At 44.0% G+C, this 15,113-nt stretch overlaps 1 protein-coding gene across 1 annotated transcript in view; it reads left to right on the top strand.

The window, feature by feature from the left end:
- Nucleotides 1–494: 494 nt before the first annotated feature.
- Nucleotides 495–15,113, top strand: part of LOC126295103 (guanine nucleotide-binding protein subunit beta-2) — a 190,056-nt gene continuing 175,437 nt past the window's right edge. The window contains exon 1 of the mRNA XM_049987358.1: nt 495–620. The gene's annotated coding sequence lies outside the window, so the exon portion shown is untranslated. The remainder of the gene's footprint in view (nt 621–15,113) is intronic.

Below are 15,113 nucleotides of genomic sequence, written 5' to 3'. Positions count from 1 at the left end.
AGATGCGTAGATCACGTAACTAATGCGGAGGTATTGAATAGGTTTGGGGAGAAGATAAGTTTGTGGCACCACTTGACCAGAAGAAGAGATCGGTTGGTAGGACATGTGAGGCATCAAGGGAGCACCAGTTTAGTATTGGAGGGCAGCGTGGAGGGTAAAAATCGTAGAGGGAGACCAAGAGATGAATACACTAAGCAGATTCAGGAGCATGTAGGCTGCAGTAGGTACTGGGAGATGTAGAGAGGAGCTTGCACAGGATAGAGTAGCATGGAGAGCTGCTTCAAACCAGTCTCAGGACTGAAGACCACAGCAACAACAACATGAACAATAACATTTTTTTACAGGCGTTGTAGCTCGTGCAGCTGACCGGCAGTCGTGCAGCTAGGCTGGACTCGCAGGTTTTTTCCTCCGGCACTTTGCGGTCTTCTGCGTGAAGTGGGTCAGCGAGGGATTAGCCGAGCCACTGCTAGGGGTTCCGGCAGCCGCCGGGCTCTGCACATCGCCACTCGGCCAGTCTCGCTGCAGCCGCTCGGGCCTCTCCGGTCGACGCCTGACCTCCACAAGGTTTGAACCCTGAACCTCGAACGTCTGACGCCGCCGGCTCGAGTACAACCCCATAGGTGAGTGTTCGGCACCCCGCCTCGCTGCAGCTACTGCCGCCGTGACTTTGTGTTCTGAGAAGATACTGCCAACAGCGCCGCTGTAGGGGGGGGGGGGGGGGGGCAAAAAGAAAAAGAATTGTTATTTTAAATTTTTTATGAAAAAATGTCGAGAAAGTGAATATTTTTGTGGGCCACTTAACAACAGATGGTTCAAATGGCCCTGAGCACTATGGGACTTAACTTCTGAGGTCATCAGTCCCCTAGAATTTAGAACTAATTAAAGCTAACCAACCTAAGGACATCACACACATCCATGCCCGAGGCAGGATTCGAGCCTGCGACCGTAGCGGTCGCGCGGTTCCAGACTGTAGCGCCTAGAACCGCTCGGCCACCCCGGGCGGCACTTGGAAACAGAATTAGGGATTGATTACACTATTATAATAACATATGTTGAGCATTAAATACCTGAATAAGAGAAACATTATCTTTGAACATAGCTGCTACGGTTCAGTGATTAGAAACAAATAAGCCCTCAGTAACAAATATTAAGTCAAAATTGACCAGGTTTCGACGCTACTATGAGCGTCGTCTTCAGAATTAAACTAACTGTTCTAAAACGTATATAATAGATTAATAAAATTAAAGTGTGTACTGACTGGAAAAAGATGCGGTACTTACAAGACACATTCTACAAAAAATCTAGACCGGAAAGGCGACGTCATGAATAGTTGTAAATAAGATAAGATGGCGGGCCGCTAAGAGCTGCTCGTACCTGAGTGAACACGGATTGCAACGAGACTGAGGTGCCCACGTTAAGCCGGTCGGACTGGCCGTGCGGTTCTAGGCGCTACATTCTGGAACCGTAAGACCGCTACGGTCGCAGGTTCGAATCCTGCCTCGGGCGTGGATGTGTGTGATGTCCTTAGGTTAGTTAGCTTTAAGTAGTTGTAAGTCTAGGGGACTGATGACCACAGATGTTAAGTCCCATAGTGCTCAGAGCCATTTGAACCTTTTTTTTTATAGCCAATATGTTTTAGAACAGTTAGCCTAATTCTGAAGACGACGCTCATAGTAGCGTAGAAACCTGGTTAATTTTGACTTAACATGACCGAGGGCTTATTTTTTTCTAATAGAAACATTATCGTTTCTGTGCATTTTTATATTCGCATTTAGTCATACCCGGAGCAACACTAAGGGACCAGAAGGTTCATAGACTTTAAAAGAAGTGCAACACTGTTGTTGTGGTCTTCAGTCCTGAGACTGGTTTGATGCAGTTCTACATGCTACTCTATCCTGTGCAAAACTTCTTCATCTCCCAGTACCTACTGCAGCCTACATCCTTCTGAATCTGCTTAGTGTATTCATCTCTAGGTCTCCCTCTGCGATTTTTACCCTCCACAATGACCTCCAATACTAATCTGGTGATCCCCTAATGCCTCAGAACATGTCCTATCAACCGATCCCTTCTTCTGGTCAAGTTGTGCCACAAACTTCTCTTCTCCCAAATCCTATTCAATACTTCCTCATTAATTACGTGATCTACCCATCTAATCTTCAGAATTCTTCTGTAGCACCACATTTCGAAAGCTTCTAGTCTCTTCTAGTCCAAACTATTTATCGTCCATGTTTCACTTCCATGTATGGCTACACTCCATACAAATTCTTTCAGAAACGACTTCCTGACACTTAAATCTATACTCAATGTTAACGAATTTCTCTTCTTCAGAAACGCTTTCCTTCCCATTGCCAGTCTACATTTTTTATATCCTTATAACGTCATCGGCGAACCTCAAAGTTTTTATTTCTTCTCCACGGATTTTAATACCTAATCCGAATTTTTCTATGTTTCCTTCACTGCTTGCTCAGTATACAGATGCAACACTACACAATTAAAAAAAAAGTTAGTTCAGAAATAATAGGAAAACGATAATGTCCTTCTGCCTCATGCTGCGTTCGACCCATCAGCGTGATCGTAATTTCTGGTGATGTACTAACACAAACTAATTATGAATTGAGTAAATGAGGAGATGGAAATCATCAAGGTTAATTTATTAAAATAAGCAGACTTATCTTTAACACGCTTTTTTTAATGCTACGTACCTTTTCATATTAAATTACAATAGATGACCATTGTGGTTAAATACTTTATACGTAACAGTCACAATGTCCTCTTGATGCTGTCTGTTCGTAATCAGTTACAAGAAACTACATGTTTTCTGATTGAAAAAATAACAATTAGCATATTCACTCAATATTTTCACATGATATATAAAATACCGTTGCGGAACACAGCAAGTTAGCGTCCGCCTTTCGTGGAATACAAACAGTAAAAGGTGAGCGCCAAATTCCTCATTTGTCTTGAAACAACACAGTTCTTTTTTTTAATATATCATTAATCGATACATGTACATAGAGATTTACAAGCACCGCGCAAGAACGGCAAAGATAAAGAATAATAGATTCTGTCGCTGCTATGCGATGGTTCATTTCTTTTACTTTACCGTTCGATAAATTTAGGCCATCATGCGTTTACTATTGAGCGTATACACTCCTGGAAATGGAAAAAAGAACACATTGACACCGGTGTGTCAGACCCGCCATACTTGCTCCGGACACCGCGAGAGGGCTGTACAAGCAATGATCACACGCACGGCACAGCGGACACACCAGGAACCGCGGTGTTGGCCGTCGAATGGCGCTAGCTGCGCAGCATTTGTGCACCGCCGCCGTCAGTGTCAGCCAGTTTGCCGTGGCATACGGAGCTCCATCGCAGTCTTTAACACTGGTAGCATGCCGCGACAGCGTGGACGTGAACCGTATGTGCAGTTGACGGACTTTGAGCGAGGGCGTATAGTGGGCATGCGGGAGGCCGGGTGGACGTACCGCCGAATTGCTCAACACGTGGGGCGTGAGGTCTCCACAGTACATCGATGTTGTCGCCAGTGGTCGGCGGAAGGTGCACGTGCCCGTCGACCTGGGACCGGACCGCAGCGACTCACGGATGCACGCCAAGACCGTAGGATCCTACGCAGTGCCGTAGGGGACCGCACCGCCACTTCCCAGCAAATTAGGGACACTGTTGCTCCTGGGGTATCGGCGAGGACCATTCGCAACCGTCTCCATGAAGCTGGGCTACGGTCCCGCACACTGTTAGGCCGTCTTCCGCTCACGCCCCAACATCGTGCAGCCCGCCTCCAGTGGTGTCGCGACAGGTGTGAATGGAGGGACGAATGGAGACGTGTCGTCTTCAGCGATGAGGGTCGCTTCTGCCTTGGTGTCAATGATGGTCGTATGCGTGTTGGGCGCCGTGCAGGTGAGCGCCACAATCAGGACTGCATACGACCGAGGCACACAGGGCCAACACCATGCATCATGGTGTGGGGAGCGATCTCCTACACTGGCCGTACACCTCTGGTGATCGTCGAGGGGACACTGAATAGTGCATGGTATATCCAAACCGTCATCGAACCCATCGTTCTACCATTCCTAGACCGGCAAGGGAACTTGCTGTTCCAACAGGACAATGCATGTCCGCATGTATTCCGTGCCACCCAACGTGCTCTAGAAGGTCTAAGTCAACTACCCTGACCACCAAGATCTCCGGATCTGTCCCCCATTGAGCATGTTTGGGACTGGATGAAGCGTCGTCTCACGCGGTCTGCACGTCCAGCACGAACGCTGGTCCAACTGAGGCGCCAGGTGGAAATCGCATGGCAAGCCGTTCCACAGGACTACATCCAGCATCTCTACGATCGTCTCCGTGGGAGAATAGCAGCCTGCATTGCTGCGAAAGGTGGATATACACTGTACTAGTGCCGACATTGTGCATGCTCTGTTGCCTGTGTCTATGTGCCTGTGGTTCTGTCAGTGTGATCATGTGATGTATCTGACCCCAGGAATGTGTCAATAAAGTTTCCCCTTCCTGGGACAATGAATTCACGGTGTTCTTATTTCAATTTCCAGGAGTGTAGATAGCGATATAAAGAAATAATGTCTGTGAGGCGAAAATTACTAATATTACATTGTCTACAGGGTGGTCCACTGATCGTGACCGGGCCAAATATCTCACGAAATAAGCGTCAAATGAAAAAACTACAAAGAACGAAACTCGTCTAGCTTGAAGGGGGAAACCAGATGTCGCTATGGTTGGCCCGCTAGATGGCGCTGCCATAGGACAAACTGATGTCAACTGCGTTTTTTTAAAATAGGAACCCCCAATTACATATTCGTGTAGCACATAAAGAAATATGAATGTTTTAGTTGGACCAGTTTTTTCGCTTTGTGATAGATGGCGCTGTAATAACCTCAGACGTATAAGTACGTGGTATCACGTAACGTTCCGCCAGTGCGGACGGTATTTGCTTCGTGATACATTACCCGTGTTAAAATGGACCGTTTACCAACTGCGGAAAAGGTCGAAATCGTGTAGATGTGTGTCTATTGTGTTCAAAATGCCCAACGGGCGTGTGCTATGTATGCAGCTCGGTATCCTGGACGACATCATCCAAGTGTCCGGGCCGTTCGCCGGATAGTTACGTTGTTTAAGGAAACAGGAAGTGTTCAGCCACGTGTGAAACGTCAACCACGGCCTGCAACAGATGATGATGCCCAAGTAGATGTTTTAGCTGTTATCGCGGCTAATCCGCACATCAGTAGCAGACAAATTGTGCGAGAATCGGGAGTCAGTGTTGAGAATGCTACATCAACATCGATTGCACCAGTACCATATTTCTATGCACCAGGAATTGCATGGCGACGACTTTGAACGTCTTTTACAGTTCTGCCACTGGGCACAAGAGAAATTACGGGACGATGACAGATTATTTGCAAGCGTTCTATTTAGAGACCAAGCGTCATTCACCAACAGCGGTAACGTAAACCGGCATAATATGCAGTATTGGGCAACGGAAAATCCACGATGGCTGCGACAGGTGGATCATCGGCGACCTTGGCGGGTTAACGTGTGGTGCAGCATTATGGGAGGAAGGATAATTGGCCCCCATTTTATCGGTGGCAATCTAAATGGTGCAATATATGCTGATTTCCTACGTAATGTTCTACCGATGTTACTACAAGATGTTTCACAGCATGACAGAATGGCTATGTATTTCCGACGTGATGGATGTCCGGCACATAGCTCGCGTGCGGTTGAAGCGGTATTGAATAGCATATTTCGTGACAGGTGGATTGATCGTCGAACCACCATACGTTTACAAGATCTGATGTCCCCGGATTTCTTTCTGTGGCGAAAGTTGAAGGATATTTGCTATCGTGATTCACCGAAAACGCCTGACAACATGCGTCAGCCCATTGTCAATGCATGTGCGAACATTACGGAATGCGAACTACTCGCTGTTGAGAGGAATGTCGTTACACGTATTGCCAAATGCACTGATGTTGCATTTATTGTATCAATGTGGTATTCACAGGTTATCACGCTGTAACAGTTCTCAGAAATGATAAGTTCACAAGGGTACGTGTATCACATTGGAACAACCGAAACAAAATGTTCAAACGCACCTACGTTCTGTATTTTATTTTAAAAAACCTACATGTTACCAACTGTTCGTCTAACATTGTGTGCCATATGTTTGTGACTATTACAGCGCCATCTATCACAAAGCGAAAAAAGTGGTCCCACTAAAATATTCATATTTCTTTACGTACTATACGAATATATAATAAAAATGTGGGTTCCTATTTTTTTAAAAAAGCAGTTGATATCTGTTTGGCTTATGGCAGCGCCATCTGGCGGGTCAACCATAGCGCCATCTAGTTTATCCCTTCAAGCTAGAAGAGTTTCGTTCTTTGTAGTTTTTTCGTTTGACGCTTATTTCGTGAGTTATTTGAGCCGGTCACGATCAATGGACCTCCCTGTATACTGTCTTTTCAAAAGTATACGAACACATACTTTCCATTCAGTCCCTTGTTGACCACACTGGTGTGGCAGTTGAAGATGGCATAATGAAAGCCGAAGTTTTAAATGTCACGTGCAAGAAATCACTCACAAAGGAGAGTTGTACAAAAATTGTGACGTCACGTGCCAATATGGCCGCTGTGCGTAGGCCTTGTATCTAGAAGGCTTTGCCTGGACACGCAAAAACTGTAATTTACGGTTGTAGCCAATAGCACCCCACACCATACAGCCTCGCAATGGCACTGTATGTCTTGTGCGAATGCAGTCACTGCGATGCCGCTCCCCGTGTCTGCGACGAACCAAAGTGCGGCCGCCATTTTCAAACCAACAGAACCTGGATTCGTCCGAAAACACTATCTGATGCCATTCCTGTTCTCGCAGTGACGCAGTTCTGTGCACAATTGCCGTCTAGCATGTCTCTGCACAGTTGTCAAAGGCAGACGGAGAAGCAGACGACCTGCGCTTAACGCATGCCATAATACACTACTGGCCATTAAAATTGCTACACCACGAAGATGACGTGCTACAGACGCAAAATTTTACCGACGAAGAAGATGCTGTCATATGCAAATGATTAGCTTTTCAGAGCATTCACACAAGGTTGGCGCCGGTGGCGACACCTACAACGTGCTGACATGAGGAAAGTTTCCAACTGATTTCTCATATACAAACAGGAGTTGACCGGCGTTGTCTGGTGAAACATTGTTGTTATACCTCGTGTAAGGAGGAGAAATGCGTACCATCACGTTTCCGACTTCGATAAATGTCGGATTGTAGCCTATCGCTATTGCGGTTTATCGTATCGCGACACTGCTGCTCGCGTTGGTCGAGATCCGATGAATGCTAGCAAAATATGGAATCGTTGCGTTCAGGAGGGTAATACGGAACGCTGTGCTGGATCCGAGGGTTTCGCAGGGATCTAATGAAGGGTAGAGCCACGAGTCGTAACACATCTGAAATGTAACGTCCACTGTTCAAACTACCGTCAATGCGAACAAGAGGTGACCGAGATGTGTAAACAATGGCACCCCATACCATCACTCCGGGTGATACGCCAGTATGGCGATGGCGAATACACGCTTCCAATGAGCGTTCACCGCGATGTCGCCAAACACGGATGCGACCACCACAATGCTGTAAACAGAACCTGGATTCATCCGAAAAAATAACGTTTTGCCATTCGTGGACCCACGTGCCTCGTCGAGGACACCATCGCAGACGCTCCTGTCTGTGATGCAGCGTCAAGAATAACTGCAGCCGTGGTCTCCGAGCTGATAGTCCGAGCTGCTGCAAACGTCGTCGAACTGTTGGTGCAGATGGTTGTTGTCCTGCAAACGTCCCCATCTGTTGACTCACGGATCGAGACGTGGCTGCACGATCCGTTACAGCCGTGCGGATAAGATGCCTGTCATCTCGACTGCTAGTGATACGAGGCCGTTGGGATCCAGCACGGAGTTCCGTATTACTCTCTTGAACCCACCGATTCCATATTCTGCTAACAGTCATTGGATCTCAACCAGCGTGAGTAGCAATGTCGAGATACGATAAACCTCAATCGTGATAGGCTACAGTTCTACCTTTATCAAAGTGGGAAACGTGATGGTACGCATTTCTCCTCCTTACACGAGGCATCACAACAACGTTTCACTAGGCAACGACGGTCAACTACTGTTTGTGTATGAGAAATCGGTTGGAAACTTTCCTTATGTCAGCACATTGTAGGTGTCGCCACCGGCTCCAACCTTGTGTGAATGCTCTGAAAAGCTATCATTTGCATATCACAGCATCCTCTTCCTGTCGGTTAAATTTCGCGTCTGTAGCAGGTCATCTTCGTGGTGTAGCAATTTTATGGCCAGTAGTGTACAAGTTCTGTGAATATGAACGTCATATGTCTAGTCGTTTGAGGAGTTCGTTTTTTTCTGAACACTGTAAACAGCAGGACGTACTTGGTGAACTTGTCAATTTGTGGAAGTTTTTCTCAAGTATGCAGAAGTTTTATGTGTTCAATACTAGTACGAAAATGTCAGCGTCCAAGACGAGAATGTAGTGAAGGCAGATGGGCCGAAACTATTGTACCATTGGAAGAGCTACAGACACGTAATTGGGCACCATCCACCAAGGAAGTACGAATTGAAGTTAGCGATTACTTTGTTTGATCAGAAGGGAATGTAAACTACCAATACAGTAAAGCGCTGACGAATGAGAGCACTTGAAATCACTCCAAAAACACGTGTGTACACAACTTTTATTTTAATATTAACATGGGGGACTTCTACGGTACCAACACGGCCATACATTGTACAGCACCACTTACAATACTGACGTAGAATGATGTAAACATGGATCCGAATATGGCAACAGAGAATTGCCGAAACCGGTAATCTATACGAATAAATGATTTTTGTGCTTCTGGCAGTTGAAAATTTTGGTTCAGTGTTCATAATACTACAGACGATGTCAGAGGATGTCAGAAGTGTTCATCGGTATGTACATCAGGGCATTAAATTTTGGCCGAATAAAAGCGTAAAGGTAAGTGCATTACATCCATACAAACACTGAGGAGAAAAATAAACAGGTACACTTGCCTAATATCGTGTAGGTCCCCTGTGTATTCGAAACCAGAACAGCTGTTAGCAAGAGTGACATAAAAGTAGACATCTTAGGTGTTGCGAAACAGCTCAAATCACTTAAGAAAGGCAAGTCTTCTGGTCCAGATGATATAGCAAACAGGTTCCTTTCAGAGTATGCAGACACAAGAGCGCCTTTCTTAGCAATCGTATACAACACCTCACTTGACGAAAGGTCTGTTCGTAAGGACGGGAAAGCAGCACAGGTCACACCAATTTTCAAGAAAGCAAATAGGAGTAACCCATTGAATGGAATTGAATTACAGACCGATATCACTGACCTCAATTTGCAGTAGGTTTATGGGGCATGTACTACACTCGAACATTATATCAATCACCTTGAAGAAAATGACTTATTGATTCATAACCAACACGGATTCAGAAAATATCGTTCTTGTGCAACACAGCTACCTCTTTAATCCCATGAAGTAATGAGTGCTCTCGACAAGGGATCTCAGATCGATTCCATATTCCTAAATTTCTAGAAGTCTTTTGACACAGTTCCTCACAAGCGACTATTAATCAAATTGTCAAATTGCGTGCATATGGAGTATCGTCTCACTTGTGTGACTGGATTCGTGATTTCCTTTCAGACAGGTCACAGTTCGTAAAGATAGACGGTAAATCATCGAGTAGAATGGAAGTGATTTCTGGCGTTCCGCGAGGTAGTGTCATAGACCCTGTGCTGTTCCTGATTTACACAAATGATCTAGGTGATAATCTCAGAAGCTCCCTTAGATTGTTTACAGATGACGCTGTAATTTACCGTCTAGTAAAATCATCAGACTATCAATTCCAATTACAAAATGAAGTAGAAAGAATTTCTATATGGTGCGAAAAGTGGCAATTGGCACTGTTGTTGTTGTTGTTGTGGTCTTCAGTCCTGAAACTGGTTTGATGCAGCTCTCCATGCTACTCTATCCTGTGCAAGCTTCTTCATCTCCCAGTACCTACTGCAACCTACGTCCTTCTGAATCTGCTTAGTGTAGTCATCTCTTGGTCTCCCTCTACGATTTTTACCCTCCGCGCTGCCCTCCAATACTAAATTGGTGATCCCTTGATGCCTCAGAACATGTCCTACCAACCGATCCCTTCTTCTGATCAAGTTGTGCCACAAACTTCTCTTCTCCCCAATCCGATTCAATACTTCCTCATCAGTTATGTGATCTACCCATCTAATCTTCAGGATTCTTCTGTAGCACCACATTTCGAAAGCTTCTATTCTCATCTTGTCCAAACTATTTATCGTCCATGATTCACTTCCATACATGGCTACACTCCATACAAATACTTTCAGAAATGACTTCCTGACACTTAAATCTATACTCGATGTTAACAAACTTCTCTTCTTCAGAAACGCTTCTCTTGCCATTGCCAGTCTACATTTTATATCCTCTCTACTTCGACCATCATCAGTTATTTTGCTCCCGTAATAGCAAAACTCCTTTACTACTTTAAGTGTCTCACTTCCTAATCTAATTCCCTCAGCATCACCCGATTTAATTCGACTACATTCCATTATCCTCGTTTTGCTTTTGTTGATGTTCATCTTATATCCTCCTTGCAAGACACTATCCATTCCGTTCAACTGCTCTTCCAAGTCCTTTGCTGTCTCTGACAGAATTACGATGTCATCGGCGAACCTCAAAGTTTTTATTTCTTCTCTATGGATTTTAATACCTACTCCGAATTTTTCTTTTGTTTCCTTTACTGCTTGCTCAATATACAGATTGAATAACATCGGGGATAGGCTACAATCCTGTCTTACTCCCTTCCCCACCACTGCTTCCCTTTCATGTCCCTCGACTCTTATAACTGCCATCTGGTTTCTGTACAAATTGTAAATAGCCTTTCGCTCCCTGTATTTTACCCCTGCCACCTTTAGAATTTGAAAGAGAGTATTCCAGTCAACATTGTCAAAAGCTTTCTCTAAGTCTACAAATACTAGAAGCGTAGGTTTGCCTTTTCTTAATCTAGCTTCTAAGATAAACCGTGGGGTCAGTATTGCCTCACGTGTTCCAACATTTCTACGGAATCCAAACTGATCTTCCCCGAGGTCGGCTTCTACCAGTTTTTCCATTCGTCTGTAAAGAAGTCGCGTTAGTATTTTACAGCTGTGACTTATTAAACTGATAGTTTGGTAATTTTCACATCTGTCAACACCTGCTTTCTTTGGGATTGGAATTATTACATTCTTCCTGAAGTCTGAGGGTATTTCAACTGTCTCATACATCTTGCTCACCAGATGGTAGAGTTTTGTCAGGACTGGCTCTCCCAAGGCCGTCAGTAGTTCCAATGGAATGTTGTCTACTCCGGGGGCACTAAACAACGAAAAGTGCGAGGTCATCCACATGGGTACTAAAAGAAATCTGATAAATTTTGGGTATTCAATAATTCGCACAGATCTAATAGCTATCGTTTCGACTAAGTACCTAGGAATTACAATTACGAGCAAATTAAATTGGAAAGACCAAATAGATGATATCGTGGAGAAGGTGAAACAAAGACTGGGCTTTGTTGGCAGAAGACTTAGAAGATGCGACAACCCCATTAAAGAGACAGCCTACATTACACTCTGCTGGAATACTGCTGCGCGGTGTGGGATCCTTACCAGGTAGGATTGACGGAGGACATCGAAAAAGTGCAAAGAAGGGCAGCTCGTTTCGTGTTATCGCGCAATAGGGGTGAGGGTGTCACTGATATGATACGCGAGTTGGGGCGGTAGTCACTGAAACAAAGGCGGTTTTCTTTGCGGCGAGATCTATTTACGAAATTTCAATCACCAACTTTCTCTTCCGAATGCGAATATATTTTGTTGACGCCCACCTATGTAGAGAGAAATGATCATCATGATAAAATAAGAGAAATCAGAGCTCGAACGGAAAGATTTATGTGTTCCTTTTTCCCACGCGCCATTCGAGAGTAGAATGGTAGAGAAGAGCCAGGTGATTAAAAAGTCTGTATAAATTTGAAAACTGAATAAATCACGCAATAATGTAGATAGAGAGGTACAAATTGACACACGTGCTTGGAATGACATGGGGTTTTATTAGAACCAAAAAAATACAAAAGTTCGAAACATATCCGACAGATGGCGCTTCATCTGATCAGAATAGCAATAATTAGCATAGTAAGGCAAAACAAAGATGATTTTTTTTTACAGAAAATGCTCAATATGTCCACCATCGTTCCACAACAGTAGCTGTAGTCGAGGAATAATGTTGTGAACAGCACTGTAAAGCATGTCCGGAGTTATGTTGTCTTTCAGCATCCCTAGAGATGTCGGTCTATCACGATACACTTGCGACTTCAGGTAACCCCAAAGCCAATAATCGCACGGATTGAGGTCTGGGGACCTGGGAGGCCAAGCGTGACGAAAGTGGCGGCTGAGAACACGATCATCACCAAACGACGCGCGCAAGAGATCTTTCACGCGTCTATCAATATTGTTTGGAGCGCCATCCTGCATAAACATCGTACGTTCCAGCATGTGTTTATCAGCCAGGCTGGGGATGATGCGATGCTGTAACATATCTGCGTACCTCTCACCCGTCACGGTAGCAGTTACAAAACCAGAATCACGCAATTCCTCGAAAAAAAAAAAAAAAGGCCCGATAACGGTAGATGTGGTAAATCCAACCCATACCGTGGCTTTCTCGTCGTGCAAAGGAGTTTCCACGACAGTTCTAGAATTGCCAAAATTCTGCAGCTGTGGGCGTTGACAGATCCTCGGAGCGTGAAATGAGCTTCGTCGGTCCACAACACGTTACTCAACCAATCTTCCATCTTTTGAAACGCCCACACCACAAATGCCCTCCGCTTTACTAAATCGCCAGGTAACGGTTCACGATGCCGATGGATTTTGTACGGATAGCATCGGAGGGTACGCCTCAGTGCCAACCAAACACTACTGTATGGAATGCCGGTGCGACGTGCATAGACAAACCCGCTACAGTCTCCATTTCTTCCTGAACTGTCTCAGCAGCATTACGCCTTGTGCTCGGTCAGCCATTACGGGGTCTATCGTCTAAACAACTGTGGCTTTGAACTTCGAAATCATTCTCGCCACAGCTGTATTTTTCAACGGACCTTTACCCGTGCGAATCCCCTTCCTATGGCGATAGGATCGTAACGCTGAAGTAGCACATTCCCCATTCTGATAATACAGCTTTACTAAAAGCGCCTTTTCAGATAACGTCAACATGCTTCGACTGTTGGCGCATCTGCTTCTTTCTCTCATTACAGCTTCTTTTATACACGATTGTCATGGGCAGTCACTGACGTTTTGCTGTCCAGCGTCATTTGTCGGACATTTTGTAAACTTTTATTTTTGGTTCTAATAAAACCCCATGTCATTTCAAGCACGTGTGTCAATTTTTACCACTCTATCTACATTATTCCGTTGTTTATTAAGTTATCATTCAAATTTATACTGACTTTTTGATCACCCGGAATAATTATTCTTTGCTTCCCAAATCTCTTCATCCTCTCAGAATGCACCTTCTTCCGTTCTTCTGTCCATTTTTACCAGGCTGGCGCGATGTTCTGTCCTCAAACTTCACACTTGTGATTTTATCCCGGCACTCAGCGTGGCCTTCGAGATTTTTTATGTTGATCTGCTGCAGATCCCACTGGACTTGTTTCAGCCATGCTGTGCCGCATTTATTCTCTGTTATAATATTGAAAAGTGTACTTGCTGTTATGCACTCTTCCATCCTGTTAATATGTCTTTAAATTTTGGCTCCGCGTTTTCTGATTTCGTCTGTTACTGTGTTGATCTTTATACAGAGCTCGTTTTGTGGTCTCTTCATCCAAATGCCGTTTTTGTTGTTTGCCCAGTAAATCTTCCTGAGAATTTTTCTTTCCTGATTTTCTGTTTCCCGAATTTTTGAATCACCACCATTGTTTCAGCTGCGTTGATTGCTTCTGGAGGAATCACTGTTCTATAGTGTCTTAATTTTGCGCCTGTCGAAATGCACTTCTTGTTGTACTGTGTCCACGTTAGCTTTCAGCCCTTCTGGAGCTTGGTGATTCTTTGTTCACTGGCGATTCGGGTTAATCCTGAAGACTGTATAGCTTCTCCGAAGTGTTTAAAATGGCACACTTGTGCAATTTACCACGTTTTGTGATTAAAGGGAATTTATGTTCTGGCTGTCTTTCCAAATATTTGGTTTTTTCATAAGTTATCTATAGTCCGTTTTTTTTGTAGTTTTTCATGTAGTTTTTCCACTGCGTGAATCGCTTCTGTTCTGTTATTGGTGATAATTGCAATATCGTCAGCGAAAGCAAGGCACTTGACTTTAATTCGGTTCTCTTTTTGATACCAATTTGGATGCCCTTTACATGAGATTCCCGTTTCCTGATGATATATATATATATATATATATATATATATATATATATATATATATGCGTATGAGGGCGTGCTCAAAGGCAATGCCAATTTTTTTTATTCTGTTCTGATATCGTTCAAGGTAATATATATATATATATATATATATATATATATATATATATATATATATATATATATATAAAAGAAAGTCTTGTTTTTTTACGCTATTTACAACTCAAGAACGGCTGGACCGATTTGGCTGAAAATTGTTGGAGAGTTAGCTAAGAACCAGGAGACGGACATAGGATACTTTTTATCCAGTTCGACAGCTACAAAACGTGGTGTAACAAAAACGCGTCTGGCGTGAAATAACAAAGCACAAATGTCAGCTAAACGTCACTATAAAACGTGGTATAACAAAAACGCATCTGGCTTGGAATAATTGATTGGCGTTAGCGGCGTGTTTTGAAAGGTAGTTTATTGCCGTACTGCTGGCTTCTGTTTTTGTTTTTAAAAAAAGAATTGGTTTTTAGATTGTGATATTGCTATAAATTACATCACTGCCGTTAGCGGCGTGTTTTGAAAGACTGTTAATGCCGTACTGTTGTATTGCTATAAATGACCTGATTGCC

This window comes from Schistocerca gregaria, chromosome 11 (assembly GCF_023897955.1).
Source record: "Schistocerca gregaria isolate iqSchGreg1 chromosome 11, iqSchGreg1.2, whole genome shotgun sequence".
Classification (NCBI taxonomy): Eukaryota; Metazoa; Arthropoda; class Insecta; order Orthoptera; family Acrididae; genus Schistocerca; species Schistocerca gregaria.
The sequence above is the reverse complement of the archived record's forward strand: the minus strand, read 5'-3'. Positions and strand labels throughout refer to the sequence as shown.